This window comes from Oncorhynchus gorbuscha, linkage group LG15 (assembly GCF_021184085.1).
Source record: "Oncorhynchus gorbuscha isolate QuinsamMale2020 ecotype Even-year linkage group LG15, OgorEven_v1.0, whole genome shotgun sequence".
NCBI classification, from domain to species: Eukaryota; Metazoa; Chordata; class Actinopteri; order Salmoniformes; family Salmonidae; genus Oncorhynchus; species Oncorhynchus gorbuscha.
The window spans coordinates 24,544,062-24,560,774 of NC_060187.1; the positions used below are offsets into that span (position 1 = coordinate 24,544,062).

The 16,713-nt window shown below is 44.8% G+C and overlaps 1 protein-coding gene across 1 annotated transcript in view; it reads left to right on the top strand.

Annotated features, from left to right (window-relative positions):
• Positions 1-16,713, top strand: part of LOC123996369 (BMP/retinoic acid-inducible neural-specific protein 3-like) — a 61,637-nt gene that overhangs the window by 6,340 nt on the left and 38,584 nt on the right. The window lies entirely within an intron of this gene.

Here is a 16,713-nt window from a genome sequence, read left to right on the forward strand (position 1 = left end):
ATTTTGCCCTTCTCCTAAGTGTGCTGTGCATTCCAAAGTGTCTCTCACTCACGGTTCAGCGCCACGTGATCAGGTCTTTCTCACAGGCTACTTTTCGTCAGCCAACAAGATCAGTAGGCCTAACGAACAAAAAAGCACTAGCCTATGTCAATCTACTATCCCCCGTAGTACAATAGTCGACCTATTCTATTCTGTGCGAGAAATAAATATGCCAAACATAGTCTGGGACAGTTGTGGGATGCGGTAGATCCCAAGTGAATACAACCTCTAGCATCAAACATTTTTGAATGTAATGTGACTGACGCAACAGATCAGAACGTTTATCTTAAAATGTTGATAAACTATCAGGCTATTTCTTCATATCATAAGCTCATCAATGCACACATGGTAGTAGGCTATAAGTGTGAATGTTCTATTAGTGGAAAACACCATTATCAAAAGTGACTGGAAATGTAATTTTGAATGTAACACTTTAATTATAAAGGTGCATTTTTATGGTGAAAATGATCTTCCCCCTACTGGAAACTCACAAGCTGCTTATATATGCCAGTTAGGCTCTACACCCCTTATAAAGCGGATTCATGTTTTTAACTTTAAGAAGTTATTTGGCAAGTTTGCTATTGCTACATGAGGTGTGCGACTATGATTCGAATAAGTTTTGTTTCTTATGCTGGGCATCATTCACAAGTAAGAATATATCATTCACAAGTGATAGGCTAATATTGTTACCCGTCAGACTATTCTTAATTTAATCTTGTCTTTACATATACTAAGTAATATATGTGTGACATTTGTTTGGATATAGGATGGACCACTATCATGCACCTGTATTCAAACAGGGGCAGCATGAAAAAACACATGTAATCTATGCACATAAATCGAGAATGGAGGATGTTTTTCCTAGTGGTTTATTTTCATGCTAGCCAGGTATGCTATACTCCTGATGTAAATATAAGCAATGTGCTTAATATTAGGAACATTGAGAAATAAATATAGTAGGCCAAGCCTATAGAAAGCTGATAGAGGCCATCACTCTGTTTTCTCCCGCAATTGCATAGCCTATAGAAATGTCACGCAACATGAGCTCATGGGCTCTCATGAAGTGTTTGATTAGATTTTTGAATACATTTGCATTGATGTCAGAGTGATTAGAGGGACAATGAAGTGCAGTTGAGTCAATGCTCATTTCAAATTGATTGGGGGCTGGAAGAACAGGGAAACTGTACATTTTCACTACACTGAAATGGTTTGTTTTCCTTTTGCAGTGAACTGTTTCAAACAGAAAGATGATTCAGCCTGTGAAATTAGAGTACCGACCATCATAAAGTAGCTTCACATGTTTGTTCAGTTCATTTATAATTCCTTCCAAGTAGTCAATAACTTGCTGTAGTCCATGCTAGCTTACATAGCATCCACTAGCTAACATGCTGCTCTGATTACATAGTGTGTTACACCGCTGCCAGGAAGTCATCTATCGTCCCCTAAAGCATCAATCTGTACTCAAACAGTCCATTACTCAAAGTGACAGCCAGATTAGAAATTATATTTAATTCTGTCTACCACCACCTGACACTGTCTGCCACTGTTTCAAACACCCCAACTGAATCTCTCTACCTTCTCATATTGGTTTTGAAATGTTTTCAATGGGATATCTTCTCTATGATGCTTATCCCACCCCCTACTAGTCATTTGCATAACATATAAGCTCTTATTTGTGTGTTTACGTGTAAGACAGTTGACTACAGGCGAGGAGCTGTGGACATGCAGACATAATATCATTTCACAAAGGCTTTGCTTTCCCCCCTGGCACCTGTATGAAAGTTATTGTTGACAGTTGTACCGTGGGAGGGGAGATACTGTATGTGGGTTAATTAGGGGCAAAAACCTTGTTAGTCAGCACTGAGGGGAAGATGTAAAGTTTATCACTTCCTGTTTCCACACTTTGAAGATGCTTTTGGGGATGGCTCGCAGACGAGTTTCAAAGTGCACCAGTTAGAAATTGGATCCTGTTGATGAACTTCTAATGAAACTCTTTTAATCAACCCCCACACCTACCACCCTGATCTCCCCCTTCCTCGTCTTCACCCTCCCCCTTCCTTCCATCTCTCCTTCCCTCCCTCCCTCTGCCTTCAAATGTATTCAAGGCTGGGAGATAGCAAAAAGTGAAAGCCATTCCGCACATTAGCATAGTTGCAGTGCCAGCGAAGGGAAGGTGCATCATCTGTATGGCTCCGGTGTCCTAATGGGTATAGTGGCTGAACAGATGTTCTGAGAGACACTGCTCTCTCTCTTCTCCCTCACTCACCCAACACCTATCCACCCACCCACCCACCCACCCACCCTCTCTCTCTCTCTCTCTCTCTCTCTCTCTCTCTCTCTCTCTCTCTCTCTCTCTCTCTCTCTCTCTCTCTCTCTCTCTTTCCCCCTATCTCTCTCTCTCTCTCAATCTCCCTCCCATCTGTCCCCTCTGAATGCGGCTGGTGGAATGCCTTAGACAGATTAGGTTGGGGAGTTCCCAAATCTCATCAAGCGTACAACAGTACAGTATATCCTCTAAACCGTGGAGTGAGAGAATATCTAACCACTGCGGTAGGGCTGACACTGTGAAGTAAACATGGCATAGTCTCTGGATGTAAGTTAAAATCAAATCAAATCAAATCAAATGTATTTATATAGCCCTTCGTACATCAGCTGGTATCTCAAAGTGCTGTACAGAAACCCAGCCTAAAACCCCAAACAGCAAGCAATGCAGGTGTAGAAGCACGGTGGCTAGGAAAAACTCCCTAGAAAGGCCAAAACCTAGGAAGAAACCTAGAGAGGAACCAGGCTATATGGGGTGGCCAGTCCTCTTCTGGCTGTGCCGGGTGGAGATTATAACAGAACATGGCCAAGATGTTTAAATGTTCATAAATGACCAGCATGGTCAAATAATAATAAGGCAGAACAGTTGAAACTGGAGCAGCAGCACGGCCAGGTGGACTGGGGACAGCAAGGAGTCATCATGTCAGGTAGTCCTGGGGCATGGTCCTAGGGCTCAGGTCCTCCAAGAGAGAGAAAGAAAGAGAGAATTAGAGAGAGCATATGTGGGGTGGCCAGTCCTCTTACGGCTGTGCCGGGTGGAGATTATAACAGAACATGGCCAAGATGTTTAAATGTTCATAAATGACCAGCATGGCCGAATAATAAGGCAAAACAGTTGAAACTGGAGCAGCAGCACGGCCAGGTGGACCGGGGACAGCAAGGAGTCATCATGTCAGGTTGTCCTGGGGCATGGTCCTAGGGCTCAGGTCCTCCGAGAGAGAGAAAGAAAGAGAGAAGGAGAGAATTAGAGAAGGCACACTTAGATTCACACAGGACACCGAATAGGACAGGAGAAGTACTCCAGATATAACAAACTGACCCCAGCCCCCCGACACATAAACTACTGCAGCATACATACTGGAGGCTGAGACAGGAGGGGTCAGGAGACACTGTGGCCCCATCCGAGGACACCCCCGGACAGGGCCAAACAGGAAGGATATAACCCCACCCACTTTGCCAAAGCACAGCCCCCACACCACTAGAGGGATATCTTCAACCACCAACTTACCATCATGAGACAAGGCTGAGTATAGCCCACAAAGACCTCCGCCATGGCACAACCCAAGGGGGTCGCCAACCCAGACAGGATGACCACATCAGTGAATCAACCCACTCAGGTGACGCACCCCTTCCAGGGACGGCATGAGAGAGCCCCAGTAAGCCAGTGACTCAGCCCCTGTAATAGGGTTAGAGGCAGAGAATCCCAGTGGAAAGAGGGGAACTGGCCAGGCAGAGACAGCAGGGGTGGTTCGTTGCTCCAGAGCCTTTCCATTCACCTTCCCACTCCTGGGCCAGACTACACTCAATCATATAACCCACTGAAGAGATGAGTCTTCAGTAAAGACTTAAAGGCTGAGACCGAGTTTGCGTCTCTGACATGGGTAGGCAGACCGTTCCATAAAAATGGAGATCTATAGGAGAAAGCCCTGCCTCCAGCTGTTTGCTTAGAAATTCTAGGGACAATTAGGAGGCCTGCGTCTTGTGACCGTAGCGTACGTGTAGGTATGTACGGCAGGACCAAATCAGAGAGATAGGTAGGAGCAAGCCCATGTAATGCTTTGTAGGTTAGCAGTAAAACCTTGAAATCAGCCCTTGCTTTGACAGGAAGCCAGTGTAGGGAGGCTAGCACTGGAGTAATATGATCAAAATTTTTGGTTCTAGTCAGGATTCTAGCAGCCGCATTTAGCACTAACTGAAGTTAATTTTGTGCTTTATCTGGGTAGCCGGAAAGTAGAGCATTGCAGTAGTCTAACCTAGAAGTGACAAAAGCATGGATTAATTTTTCTGCATCATTTTTGGACAGAAAGTTTCTGATTTTTGCAATGTTACGTAGATGGAAAAAAGCTGTCCTTGAAATGGTCTTGATATGTTCTTCAAACGAGAGATCAGGGTCCAGAGTAATGCCGAGGTCCTTCACAGTTTTATTTGAGACAACTGTACAACCATTAAGATTAATTGTCAGATTCAACAGAAGATCTCTTTGTTTCTTGGGACCTAGAACAAGCATCTCTGTTTTGTCCGAGTTTAAAAGTAGAACGTTTGCAGCCATCCACTTCCTTATGTCTGAAACACATACTTCTAGCAAGGGCAATTTTGGGGCTTCACCCTGTTTCATTGAAATGTACAGCTGTGTGTCATCTGCATAGCAGTGAAAGTTAACATTATGTTTTCGAATAACATCCCCAAGAGGTAAAATATATAGTGAAAACAATTAGTGGTCCTAAAACGGAACCTTGAGGAACACCGAAATTTACATTTGATTTGTCAGAGGACAAACCATTCACAGAGACAAACTGATATCTTTCCGACAGATAAGATCTAAACCAGGCCAGAACTTGTCCGTGTAGACCAATTTGGGTTTCCAATCTCTCCAAAAGAATGTGGTGATCGATGGTATCAAAAGCAGCACTAAGGTCTAGGAGCACGAGGACAGATGCAGAGCCTCGGTCCGATGCCATTAAAATGTCATTTACCACCTTCACAAGTGCCGTCTCAGTGCTATGATGGGGTCTAAAACCAGACTGAAGCTTTTCGTATACATTGTTTTTCTTCAGGAAGGCAGTGCGTTGCTGCGCAACAGCCTTTTCTAAAAAAAAATTGAGAGGATGGAAGATTCGATATAGGCCGAAAAGTTTTTTATATTTTCTGGGTCAAGGTTTGTCTTTTTCAATAGAGGCTTTATTACTGCCACTTTTAGTGAGTTTGGTACACATCCGGCGGATAGAGAGCCGTGTCTGTCAACAAGACAGGTACATTAGAGACAGACTTTAGACCTTTAGTAGTAATAGTAGTAATAATAGTAGTAGTAGTAGTAGTAGTACACACTCTGACTGAATTGACCAGCAATCATGCACAGCAGTAGAAAACTATTTTCATTAACAAAATATACAATTCTATATTTGTTTTCTGATGGTTTGAGTTTGCTCAGCATTTATTCTGACAGTTTTAAACAGAACAGGACAACGGGATTTAAAAATAATAATAATACTAGTACAATAATAGTATAATAATAATAGTAACTACAATACCCTACTAATGTCTTCACTTTCTTTGTGCATGCAGCATAGTTTGCTAGTACATAATGCTGTAAGTCTTGAAAAGGGGCCAGGTTGGTTGATTCTATAGCTCTTTGACATATTTAGATGTTACATTGAGATGATTGTCCTAAATATTTACTAAATAATCAATATTGATTATGATTAAATACCATTCAATTGACATAATCTCAGAACATTTATCAAAGAGGTCACATTTGATCTCTTTCCTTTTAGTGCCCTCAAACTCAACTCTGGACGTCGAAGCCAGTTACACTGCATTTTTTCATTGTTCCACTTTAATCAGGGTCTGATTTCGACCTGGGACACCAGGTGTGTGTTATTAAAAGGGTATAACAGAAAACCAGCAGGCTCCGAACCTCATAGTGTAAGAGTTGAGCACCCCTGCTCTCGTGTCTATACAGTCACCTGTTGAGGCACTGGTAAATCCAGGACTGAATTCATGTCTTGTGAGATATTGTCAGGTTTTCTGAATAGGTGACTTTAAAGGAATTCCACAATCTTCCACAATGACCTCTGACCTCTTTGGTAACCTACTGAAGATAAGTTGTGTTTTTCCTATGGATCTATGACAGATCACTCTCTTCATCTAGAATGGCTGATATTAGGTGTTGCTTAATGAATATAGCCAGCCATTATGCCGGATGACGGCCATAAAAACAGTACAGTGTTTAAAGCAGATGGGCTTTTATTTATCTGAATTGCCATTTGGTATAAACTACTTCTGGATCATAATAATGCCAGTTCCAAAATGATATGGTCCCTTTGTGAAATAAACAGAACCTTGTCATATAGATGCAATATAAATGACAGATTACAATCTGTGTATTTTTATTCACTTATGGAAACCTTGTAGGTTGGGTTCCATCACAAATGTTGTTGAATAGAAAGATTGAATAATGAATGGTGTGCCGGGTGACAAGGCTGAGGTGATTCTGCATCGGTTCGGTCACAGACTGTAGATTGCCAGACAGAATGTGTGTATGTGGAGCCCAACCTAAAGTCGGCCACATTCGGGATTTGTGTGTAAGGAAGGTTGTTTATGGTTGCATGTTTTTATTTTGTCAAGGATCAAGTGATGTTTATAACCATGGTGTAGACCTTTCCTACAGTCAATGACCAACAACTCCCTCTTTGGCCTAATTGGTAGAATATCTTTTTTAAAATAATTTCGTAATTAATAAAGATTATTTTTTTTAAACACGACAAAATCCAGTGTTTCTATGTCATACAGTTTTGTTATATTTCAGTCTTCTGTGATGTACAGTACCAGTCAAAAGTTTGGACATACCTATTGATTCAATGATTTTTCTCTAGTTTTACTGTTTTCTACATTTTAGAATAATAGTAAAGACATCAAAACTATAAAATAACACATAAGGAATCATGTAGTAACCAAAAAAGTGTTAAACAAATCAAAATATATTTATTATTTGAGATTCTTTGAAGAAGCCTCCCTTCCCCTTGATGACAGCTTTGTACACTTTTGGCATTCTCTGAAACAAGCTTTACCTGGAATGCTTTTCCAACAGTCTTGAAGGAGTTCCCACATATGCTGAGCACTTGTTGGCTGCTTTTCCTTCACTCTGTGGTCTAACTCATTCCAAACCATCTCAATTGTGTCATGGAGGTGAAAGAGGACCCAAAAGCGACTTGGCGAAAACAGAGTCTTTAATCCAGTAAAGAAAATACAAACAAAAAAACACAACTTTCACTCGATATGACGAGGACAAACTGGAGACTCGAACTTGAACAGCAGGTGAACAGCAGGTTGCCTCGGGAAGGCACTCGAACCAGACAGACTCAGACACCTGCTCACCACGCAGCATCTGAGGAAAACACGACACGACAGGGCGATACGCAAACACAGCACGGTGAATACTAAACAAGGAACCGACAGGACAGGAACGGAACACAAAGGAAGAAATAGGGACTCTAATCAGGGGAAAGGATCGGGAACAGGTGTGGGAAGACTAAATGATTGATTAGGGGAATAGGAACAGCTGGGAGCAGGAACGGAACGATAGAGAGAAGAGAGAGCGAGAGAGTGAGAGAGGGAGGGGGAGAGAGAGGGATAGAAAGAGGGAAAGAACCTAATAAGACCAGCAGAGGGAAACGAATAGAATGGGAAGCACAGGGACAAGACAAGATAATAAATGACAAAACATGACAGTACCCCCACTCACCGAGCGCCTCCTGGCGCACTCGAGGAGGAATCCTGGCGGCAACGGAGGAAATCATCGATGAGTGAACGGTCCAGCACGTCCCGAGACGGAACCCAACTCCTCTCCTCAGGACCGTAACCCTCCCAATCCACTAAGTATTGGTGACCCCGTCCCCGAGAACGCATGTCCATGATCTTATGTACCTTGTAAATAGGTGCGCTCTCGACAAGGACGGGAGGGGGAGGGAAGACAAACGGGGTGCGAAGAAAGGGCTTGACACAGGAGACATGGAAGACAGGATGGACGCGACGAAGATGTCGCGGAAGAAGCAGTCGCACAGCGACAGGATTGACGACCTGGGAGACACGGAACGGACCAATGAACCGCGGAGTCAACTTACGAGAAGCTGTCGTAAGAGGAAGGTTGCGAGTGGAAAGCCACACTCTCTGGCCGCAACAATACCTTGGACTCTTAATCCTGCGTTTATTGGCGGCTCTCACAGTCTGTGCCCTGTAACGGCAAAGTGCAGACCTCACCCTCCTCCAGGTGCGCTCACAACGTTGGACAAACGCTTGAGCGGAGGGAACGCTGGACTCGGCAAGCTGGGATGAGAACAGAGGAGGCTGGTAACCCAGACTACTCTGAAACGGAGATAACCCGGTAGCAGACGAAGGAAGCGAATTGTGAGCGTATTCTGCCCAGGGGAGCTGTTCTGCCCAAGACGCAGGGTTTCTGAAAGAAAGGCTGCGTAGTATGCGACCAATCGTCTGATTGGCCCTCTCTGCTTGACCGTTAGACTGGGGATGAAACCCGGAAGAGAGACTGACGGACGCACCAATCAAACGACAGAACTCCCTCCAAAACTGTGACGTGAATTGCGGGCCTCTGTCTGAAACGGCGTCTAACGGGAGGCCATGAATTCTGAATACATTCTCGATAATGATTTGTGCCGTCTCCTTAGCGGAAGGAAGTTTAGCGAGGGGAATGAAATGTGCCGCCTTAGAGAACCTATCGACAACCGTAAGAATCACAGTCTTCCCCGCAGACAAAGGCAGACCGGTAATGAAGTCTAGGGCGATGTGAGACCATGGTCGAGAAGGAATGGGGAGCGGTCTGAGACGACCGGCAGGAGGAGAGTTACCCGACTTAGTCTGCGCGCAGTCCGAACAAGCAGCCACGAAACGGCGCGTGTCACGCTCCTGAGTCGGCCACCAAAAGCGCTGGCGAATAGACGCAAGAGTGCCTCGAACACCGGGATGACCAGCTAACTTGGCAGAGTGAGCCCACTGAAGAACAGCCAGACGAGTGGAAACAGGAACGAAAAGGAGGTTACTAGGACAGCGCGCGGCGACGCAGTGTGCGTGAGTGCTTGCTTAACCTGTCCTTCAATTCCCCAGACTGTTAACCCGACAACACGCCCATAAGGAAGAATCCCCTCGGGATCAGTAGAAGCCACAGAAGAACTAAACAGACGGGATAAGGCATCAGGCTTGGTGTTCTTGCTACCCGGACGGTAAGAAATCACAAACTCGAAACGAGCGAAAAACAACGCCCAACGAGCTTGACGGGCATTAAGTCGTTTGGCAGAACAGATGTACTCAAGGTTCTTATGGTCTGTCCAAACGACAAAAGGAACGGTCGCCCCCTCCAACCACTGTCGCCATTCGCCTAGGGCTAAGCGGATGGCGAGCAGTTCACGGTTACCCACATCATAGTTGCGCTCAGATGGCGACAGGCGATGAGAAAAATAAGCGCAAGGATGAACCTTATCGTCAGACTGGAAGCGCTGGGATAGAATGGCTCCCACGCCTACCTCTGAAGCGTCAACCTCGACAATGAATTGTCTAGTGACGTCAGGAGTAACGAGGATAGGAGCGGACGTAAAACGTTCTTTTAGAAGATCAAAAGCTCCCTGGGCGGAACCGGACCACTTAAAACACGTCTTGACAGAAGTAAGAGCTGTGAGAGGGGCAGCAACTTGACCGAAATTACGAATGAAACGCCGATAGAAATTAGCGAAACCTAAAAAGCGCTGCAACTCGACACGTGACCTTGGAACGGGCCAATCACTGACAGCTTGGACCTTAGCGGAATCCATCTGAATGCCTTCAGCGGAAATAACGGAACCGAGAAAAGTAACGGAGGAGACATGAAAAGAGCACTTCTCAGACTTTACGTAGAGACAATTCTCTAAAAGGCGCTGTAGAACACGTCGAACGTGCTGAACATTAATCTCGAGTGACGGAGAAAAAATCAGGATATCGTCAAGATAGACAAAAACAAAGATGTTCAGCATGTCTCTCAGAACATCATTAACTAATGCCTGAAAAACAGCTGGCGCATTGGCGAGACCAAACGGCAGAACCCGGTACTCAAAATGCCCTAACGGAGTGTTAAACGCCGTTTTCCACTCGTCCCCCTCTCTGATGCGCACGAGATGGTAAGCGTTACGAAGGTCCAACTTAGTAAAGCACCTGGCTCCCTGCAGAATCTCGAAGGCTGATGACATAAGGGGAAGCGGATAACGATTCTTAACCGTTATGTCATTCAGCCCTCGATAATCCACGCAGGGGCGCAGAGTACCGTCCTTCTTCTTAACAAAAAGAACCCCGCCCCGGCCGGAGAGGAAGAAGGCACTATGGTACCGGCGTCAAGAGACACAGACAAATAATCCTCGAGAGCCTTACGTTCGGGAGCCGACAGAGAGTATAGTCTACCCCGAGGAGGAGTGGTCCCCGGAAGGAGATCAATACTACAATCATACGACCGGTGAGGAGGAAGGGAGTTGGCTCGGGACCGACTGAAGACCGTGCGCAGATCATGATATTCCTCCGGCACTCCTGTCAAATCGCCAGGTTCCTCCTGAGAAGTAGGGACAGAAGAAACGGGAGGGATGGCAGACATTAAACACTTCACATGACAAGAAACGTTCCAGGATAGGATAGAATTACTAGACCAATTAATAGAAGGATTATGACATACTAGCCAGGGATGACCCAAAACAACAGGTGTAAACGGTGAACGAAAAATCAAAAAAGAAATAGTCTCACTGTGGTTACCAGATACTGTGAGAGTTAAAGGTAGTGTCTCAAATCTGATACTGGGAAGATGACTACCATCTAAGGCGAACATGGGCGTAGGCTTATCTAACTCTCTGAAAGGAATGTCATGTTTCCGAACCCATGCTTCGTCCATGAAACAACCCTCAGCCCCAGAGTCTATCAAGGCACTACATGTAGCACCCGAACCGGTCCAGCGTAGATGGACCGACAAAGTAGTACAAGATTTTGATGGAGAGACTTGAGTAGTTGCGCTCACCTGTAGCCCTCCGCTTACAGATGAGCTCTGGCTTTTACTGGACATGAATTAACAAAATGTCCAGCAACTCCGCAATAGAGGCACAGGCGGTTGGTGATCCTCCGTTCCCTCTCCTTAGTCGAGATGCGAATCCCTCCCAGCTGCATGGGCTCAGACTCTGAGCCAGAGGAGGGAGATGGTTGCGATGCGGAGCAGGGAAACACCGTTGATGCGAGCTCTCTTCCACGAGCCCGGTGACGAAGATCTACCCGTCGTTCTATGCGGATGGCGAGAGCAATCAAAGAGTCCACATCTGAAGGAACCTCCCGGGAGAGAATCTCATCCTTAACCACTGCGTGGAGTCCCTCCAGAAAACGAGCGAGCAGCGCCGGCTCGTTCCACTCACTAGAGGCAGCAAGAGTGCGAAACTCAATAGAATAATCCGTTATGGACCGTTCACCTTGGCATAAGGAAGCCAGGGCCCTAGAAGCCTCCCTACCAAAAACTGAACGGTCAAAAACCCGAATCATCTCCTCTTTAAAGTTCTGGAACTTGTTAGAGCAATCAGCCCTTGCCTCCCAGATAGCTGTGCCCCATTCTCGAGCCCGGCCAGTAAGGAGTGAAATGACGTAAGCAACCCGAGCTCTCTCTCTAGAGTATGTGTTGGGTTGGAGAGAGAACACAATCTCACACTGCGTGAGAAAGGAGCGGCACTCAGTGGGCTGCCCGGAGTAGCAAGGTGGGTTATTAACCCTAGGTTCTGGAGGCTCGGCAGGCCAGGAAGTAACAGGTGGCACGAGACGTAGACTCTGGAACTGTCCAGAGAGGTCGGAAACCTGAGCGGCCAGGTTCTCCACGGCATGGCGAGCAGCAGACAATTCCTGCTCGTGTCTGCCGAGCATGGCTCCTTGGATCTCGACGGCAGTGTAACGAGCGTCTGAAGTCGCTGGGTCCATTCCTTGGTCGGTTCCTTCTGTCATGGAGGTGAAAGAGGACCCAAAAGCGACTTGGCGAAAACAGAGTCTTTAATCCAGTAAAGAAAATACAAACAAAAAAACACAACTTTCACTCGATATGACGAGGACAAACTGGAGACTCGAACTTGAACAGCAGGTGAACAGCAGGTTGCCTCGGGAAGGCACTCGAACCAGACAGACTCAGACACCTGCTCACCACGCAGCATCTGAGGAAAACACGACACGACAGGGCGATACGCAAACACAGCACGGTGAATACTAAACAAGGAACCGACAGGACAGGAACGGAACACAAAGGAAGAAATAGGGACTCTAATCAGGGGAAAGGATCGGGAACAGGTGTGGGAAGACTAAATGATTGATTAGGGGAATAGGAACAGCTGGGAGCAGGAACGGAACGATAGAGAGAAGAGAGAGCGAGAGAGTGAGAGAGGGAGGGGGAGAGAGAGGGATAGAAAGAGGGAAAGAACCTAATAAGACCAGCAGAGGGAAACGAATAGAATGGGAAGCACAGGGACAAGACAAGATAATAAATGACAAAACATGACAAATTGGGTATAGGTTGGGTGATTGTGGAGGCCAGGTCATCTGATGCAGCACTCCATCAATTTCCTTCTTGATCAAATAACCCTTACACAGCCTGGAGGTGTGTTGGGTCATTGTCCTGTTGAAAAACACATGATACACCATCCCATCTGGTTTGTGCTATCGCTGCAGAATGCTGTGCTAGCCATGGCGGTTAAATATGCCTTGAATTCTAAATAAATCACTGACAGTGTCACCAGCAAAGCACCCCCACACCATCACACCTCCTCCTCTATGCTTCATGGTGGGAATCACACATGCAGAGATCATCCGTTCACCTACTCTGCTTCTCACAAAGACACACATCTCAAATTTGGACTCATAAGACCAAAAGACAGATTTCCACCAGTCTAATATCCGTTGCTAGTGTTTCTTGGCCCAAGCAAGTCTCTTCTTCTCATTGGTGTCCTTTAGTAGTGTTTTATTTGCAGCAATTTGACTATGAAGACCAGATTCACGCAGTCTCCTCTGAACAGTTGATGAGATGTGATTGCTACTTGAACTCTGTGAAGAATTTATTTGGGATGCAAATTTCTGAGGCTGGTAACTCTAATGAACTTATCCTTTACGGCGGTCCTCAAGAGAGCCAGTTTCATCATGACTTGATGGTTTTTGCAACTGCACTTGAAGAAACGTTCTTGAAATCTTCCGGATTGACTGACCTTCATGTCTTCAAGTAATGATGGACTATCATTTCTCTTTGCTTTTTTTTCTGTATACCACCTCTACCTTGTCACAACACTACTGATTGGCTCAAATGCGTTAAAAAGGAAATAAATTCCACAAATTAACTTTTAACAAGGCACACCTGTTAATTGAAATGCATTCCAGGTGACGACCTCATGAAGCTGGTTGAGAGAATGTCAAGATTGTGCAAACCTGTCATCAAGGCAAAAGGTGGCTACTTTGAAGAATTTGTTTATAACTTTTTTCTGGTTACTACATGATTCCATATGTATTATTTCATAGTTTTGCTGTCTTCACTATTATTCTACAATGTAGACAATTGTACAAATAAAGAAAGACCCTGGAATGATTAGGTTTGTCCAAACTTTTGACTGGTACTGTATAGAAAAGTGTGACATTGGAATGCAAACTCAAAATGTAATACATTTCAACTTTATATCTGACATGGTACAGGTGTCTTCTTTTTTAACCCCTAACCATGTGTGTGAGGTGTATACTTTTACTTCAAAGTATATTTGTGTAAGACTACCAAGAATCTCTCTGTGCGACCCTGATTTAGAACATTGCAGTATTCAGTATGAATAGGTAAAAGAAAATTGATGCCCAATAAAAAAAAACACTAATCATATGGAATTTAGTTTGGCTGTGAGTGAATGGATAGCAGCAATTGTCTACACATATACCTTTCGTAATTTAGTAATTACTGACTAACTATAATACAGTGTAAAATTATAACTCTCATTATCTGTATGTTTTCTTTCCTGACACTTAGCAATGCCATCCACTATTGGATAGGTAATTCTACATTCCTTTCTATACTCTGAAAGACCTACACGGCTCATTATGTATTTTATAGCCTTTCTTCTGTACCTTTTCTTCCGTCAATTGCACTCTTTTCACCCAGAGGACCCGTCCCCCCGTCTCTTGCCTAACATACACACACACCCATCACTGGCCTTTGTGTGGTGGCTTCACACCAGCCTGGGTTAAAGATGGCCCACAATGTGTCACGGCTGTTGAAGGAGGAGGACCAAGGTGCAGCGTGGTGAGAGTACATATTCTTTATTTAAGATGACGCAGACAAATACAATAAACACTACAAACAAACCGTGAAGCTAAAGGCAATGTGCCCTAAACAAAGTCAACTTCCCACAAAGAAAGGAGGGAAAACGGGCTACCTAAGTATGGTTCCCAATCAGAGACCACAATAGACAGCTGTCCCTGATTGAGAACCATACCCGGCCAAAACATAGAAATACAAAAATCATAGATAACAAAACATAGAATGCTCACCCCAAATCACACCCTGACCAAACCAAATAGAGACATAAAAAGGCTCTAAGGTCGGGGCGTGACACAATGTGTACAATCATATTTGAGTTCAGCCACAAGAGCCCTTGTTCTCTCTCCTACTGCTGGTAATAATGAGCGTGCCTTTCACTTCAAAACCACAGCCTAGGCCACGGCAATCTATATGTTATATTCACGCACGGCTTTGCTCGTATCTCAAAGAAAGGCGATTTAATAATGACTTTTGATGAAAATGTAAAGTTTGTGTTTTCACATATGCACAAATGTGATCCAGTAATGCCCTTCTCAAGTGGGATATAATTGAATATAATTCAGGCAGATAATAACAACAATCTGGTTAGTCGTGTTGTGTCTGATAATGTGATTATAGAGCTGGTGATGTCTGAATCTCTAGACACATATATATTTTTATATACTGGACTTTTACATGAAGCAGGTAGAGAGAATAGAGAAAGAGAATGAGAAGGAGAAGAGGGTAAACTGAGAGAGAGGGAGAGAGAAGAAAAAGAATGAGAGAGAGGGAGAGAGTTTTCCTTCCTGCATTAGCGTTTGTTTGGCCCCATGCCTGTGGGGTTATAGGATTAAAGTTTTCTTTAAACATGACCCCTGTCCTCTATTCTGATATTAACAAGATAGACAGTCCCCTCGCTGCAAGCCAAGGTCACTTTTAAACCATGTTTACAGAAACCCATGTAAACCCTAGGCTTATGTGCTGCCTAGAGGTCCAGTAGATAGTGTAGTTGTTGCCTAAAAATGGTGTTGATACAACACCACAAAATGAAAATTGTTGTAGCTGGAAAAACGATCTCACTGTTTAACATTAACAACAGCAACAAAAACAAAGTTAAAAGGGAATTACTGAGGATTGCCATGGTTGGATAGCTTCGTAGCCCCCCTACCTCCCTCACCATCTCTATCACACTATGTGGAACACCACTGTGCTGAAATGAACTGCGCTCCATTGTTTGCTCCCTGCTGTGTACTCAGATCCAAACCCCCCGCCCCCAACACACACACACACACACACACACACACACACACACACACACACACACACACACACACACACACACACACACACACACACACACACACACACACACACACACACACACACACACACACACACACACACACACACACACACACACACACACACAGACTTGCTTACATAGACACACATGCACGCACTCATGCACACAAGCCCACAAACACACACCTCATCAATATGCATGGCCATGTACAGATGTCTGCACTGAGGAATTAAATGTCATGCAGCAAAACCAGAGCATTTGAATCTGGTGTAATCACAGGAAAAAGCATTGTGAACCAGATAAAACCTGTGTTTGCATCAGTGAGGGATATCTACTTATCTGTGAATTAACACCCAGTCTGCAGTTCATTATGGCCACACACACACACACACACACACACACACACACACACACACACACACACACACACACACACACACACACACACACACACACACACACACACACACACACACACACACACACACACACACACACACACACACACACACACACACACACACACACACAGAGGGTCAGAAAGAGCAAGGATTTTGAGTGGCATACAGAATTAATGACAGTGACTCATCTAATAAAACCACCAGCACATTTATTCATGGCAGTCCATATTCTCTCTCTGTGGGGTCAAACATCAGTCATTAACCTCTGTCGCGCTCTCTTTTCCTTTAACTCTCAAACTACCTCACCCTTTCCCTTTCTTTATCACTGTCTCTCTCTCTATCTGCCTCTTTCCCACACTCTCCATGCATCTGTTTCTCTCTTTCTTCCTTTCTCTCTCAGACTACCTCACCCTCTCCCTTTCTCTCTCTCCATCTCTCTTTCTTTCTCCCACACTATCTCTCTCTCTCGCTCTCTCTATATTTCTCTCTCCATCTCTCTCTTTCTCCCACTCTCTCACACATCTCCCAGCACCTGCCCCCACGTCTACCCCCCGGCGTCTTGCGGTATTGTTTTGAATAATGATTTCTGAAACCCTCCCACACACATGGTCACATGGCTG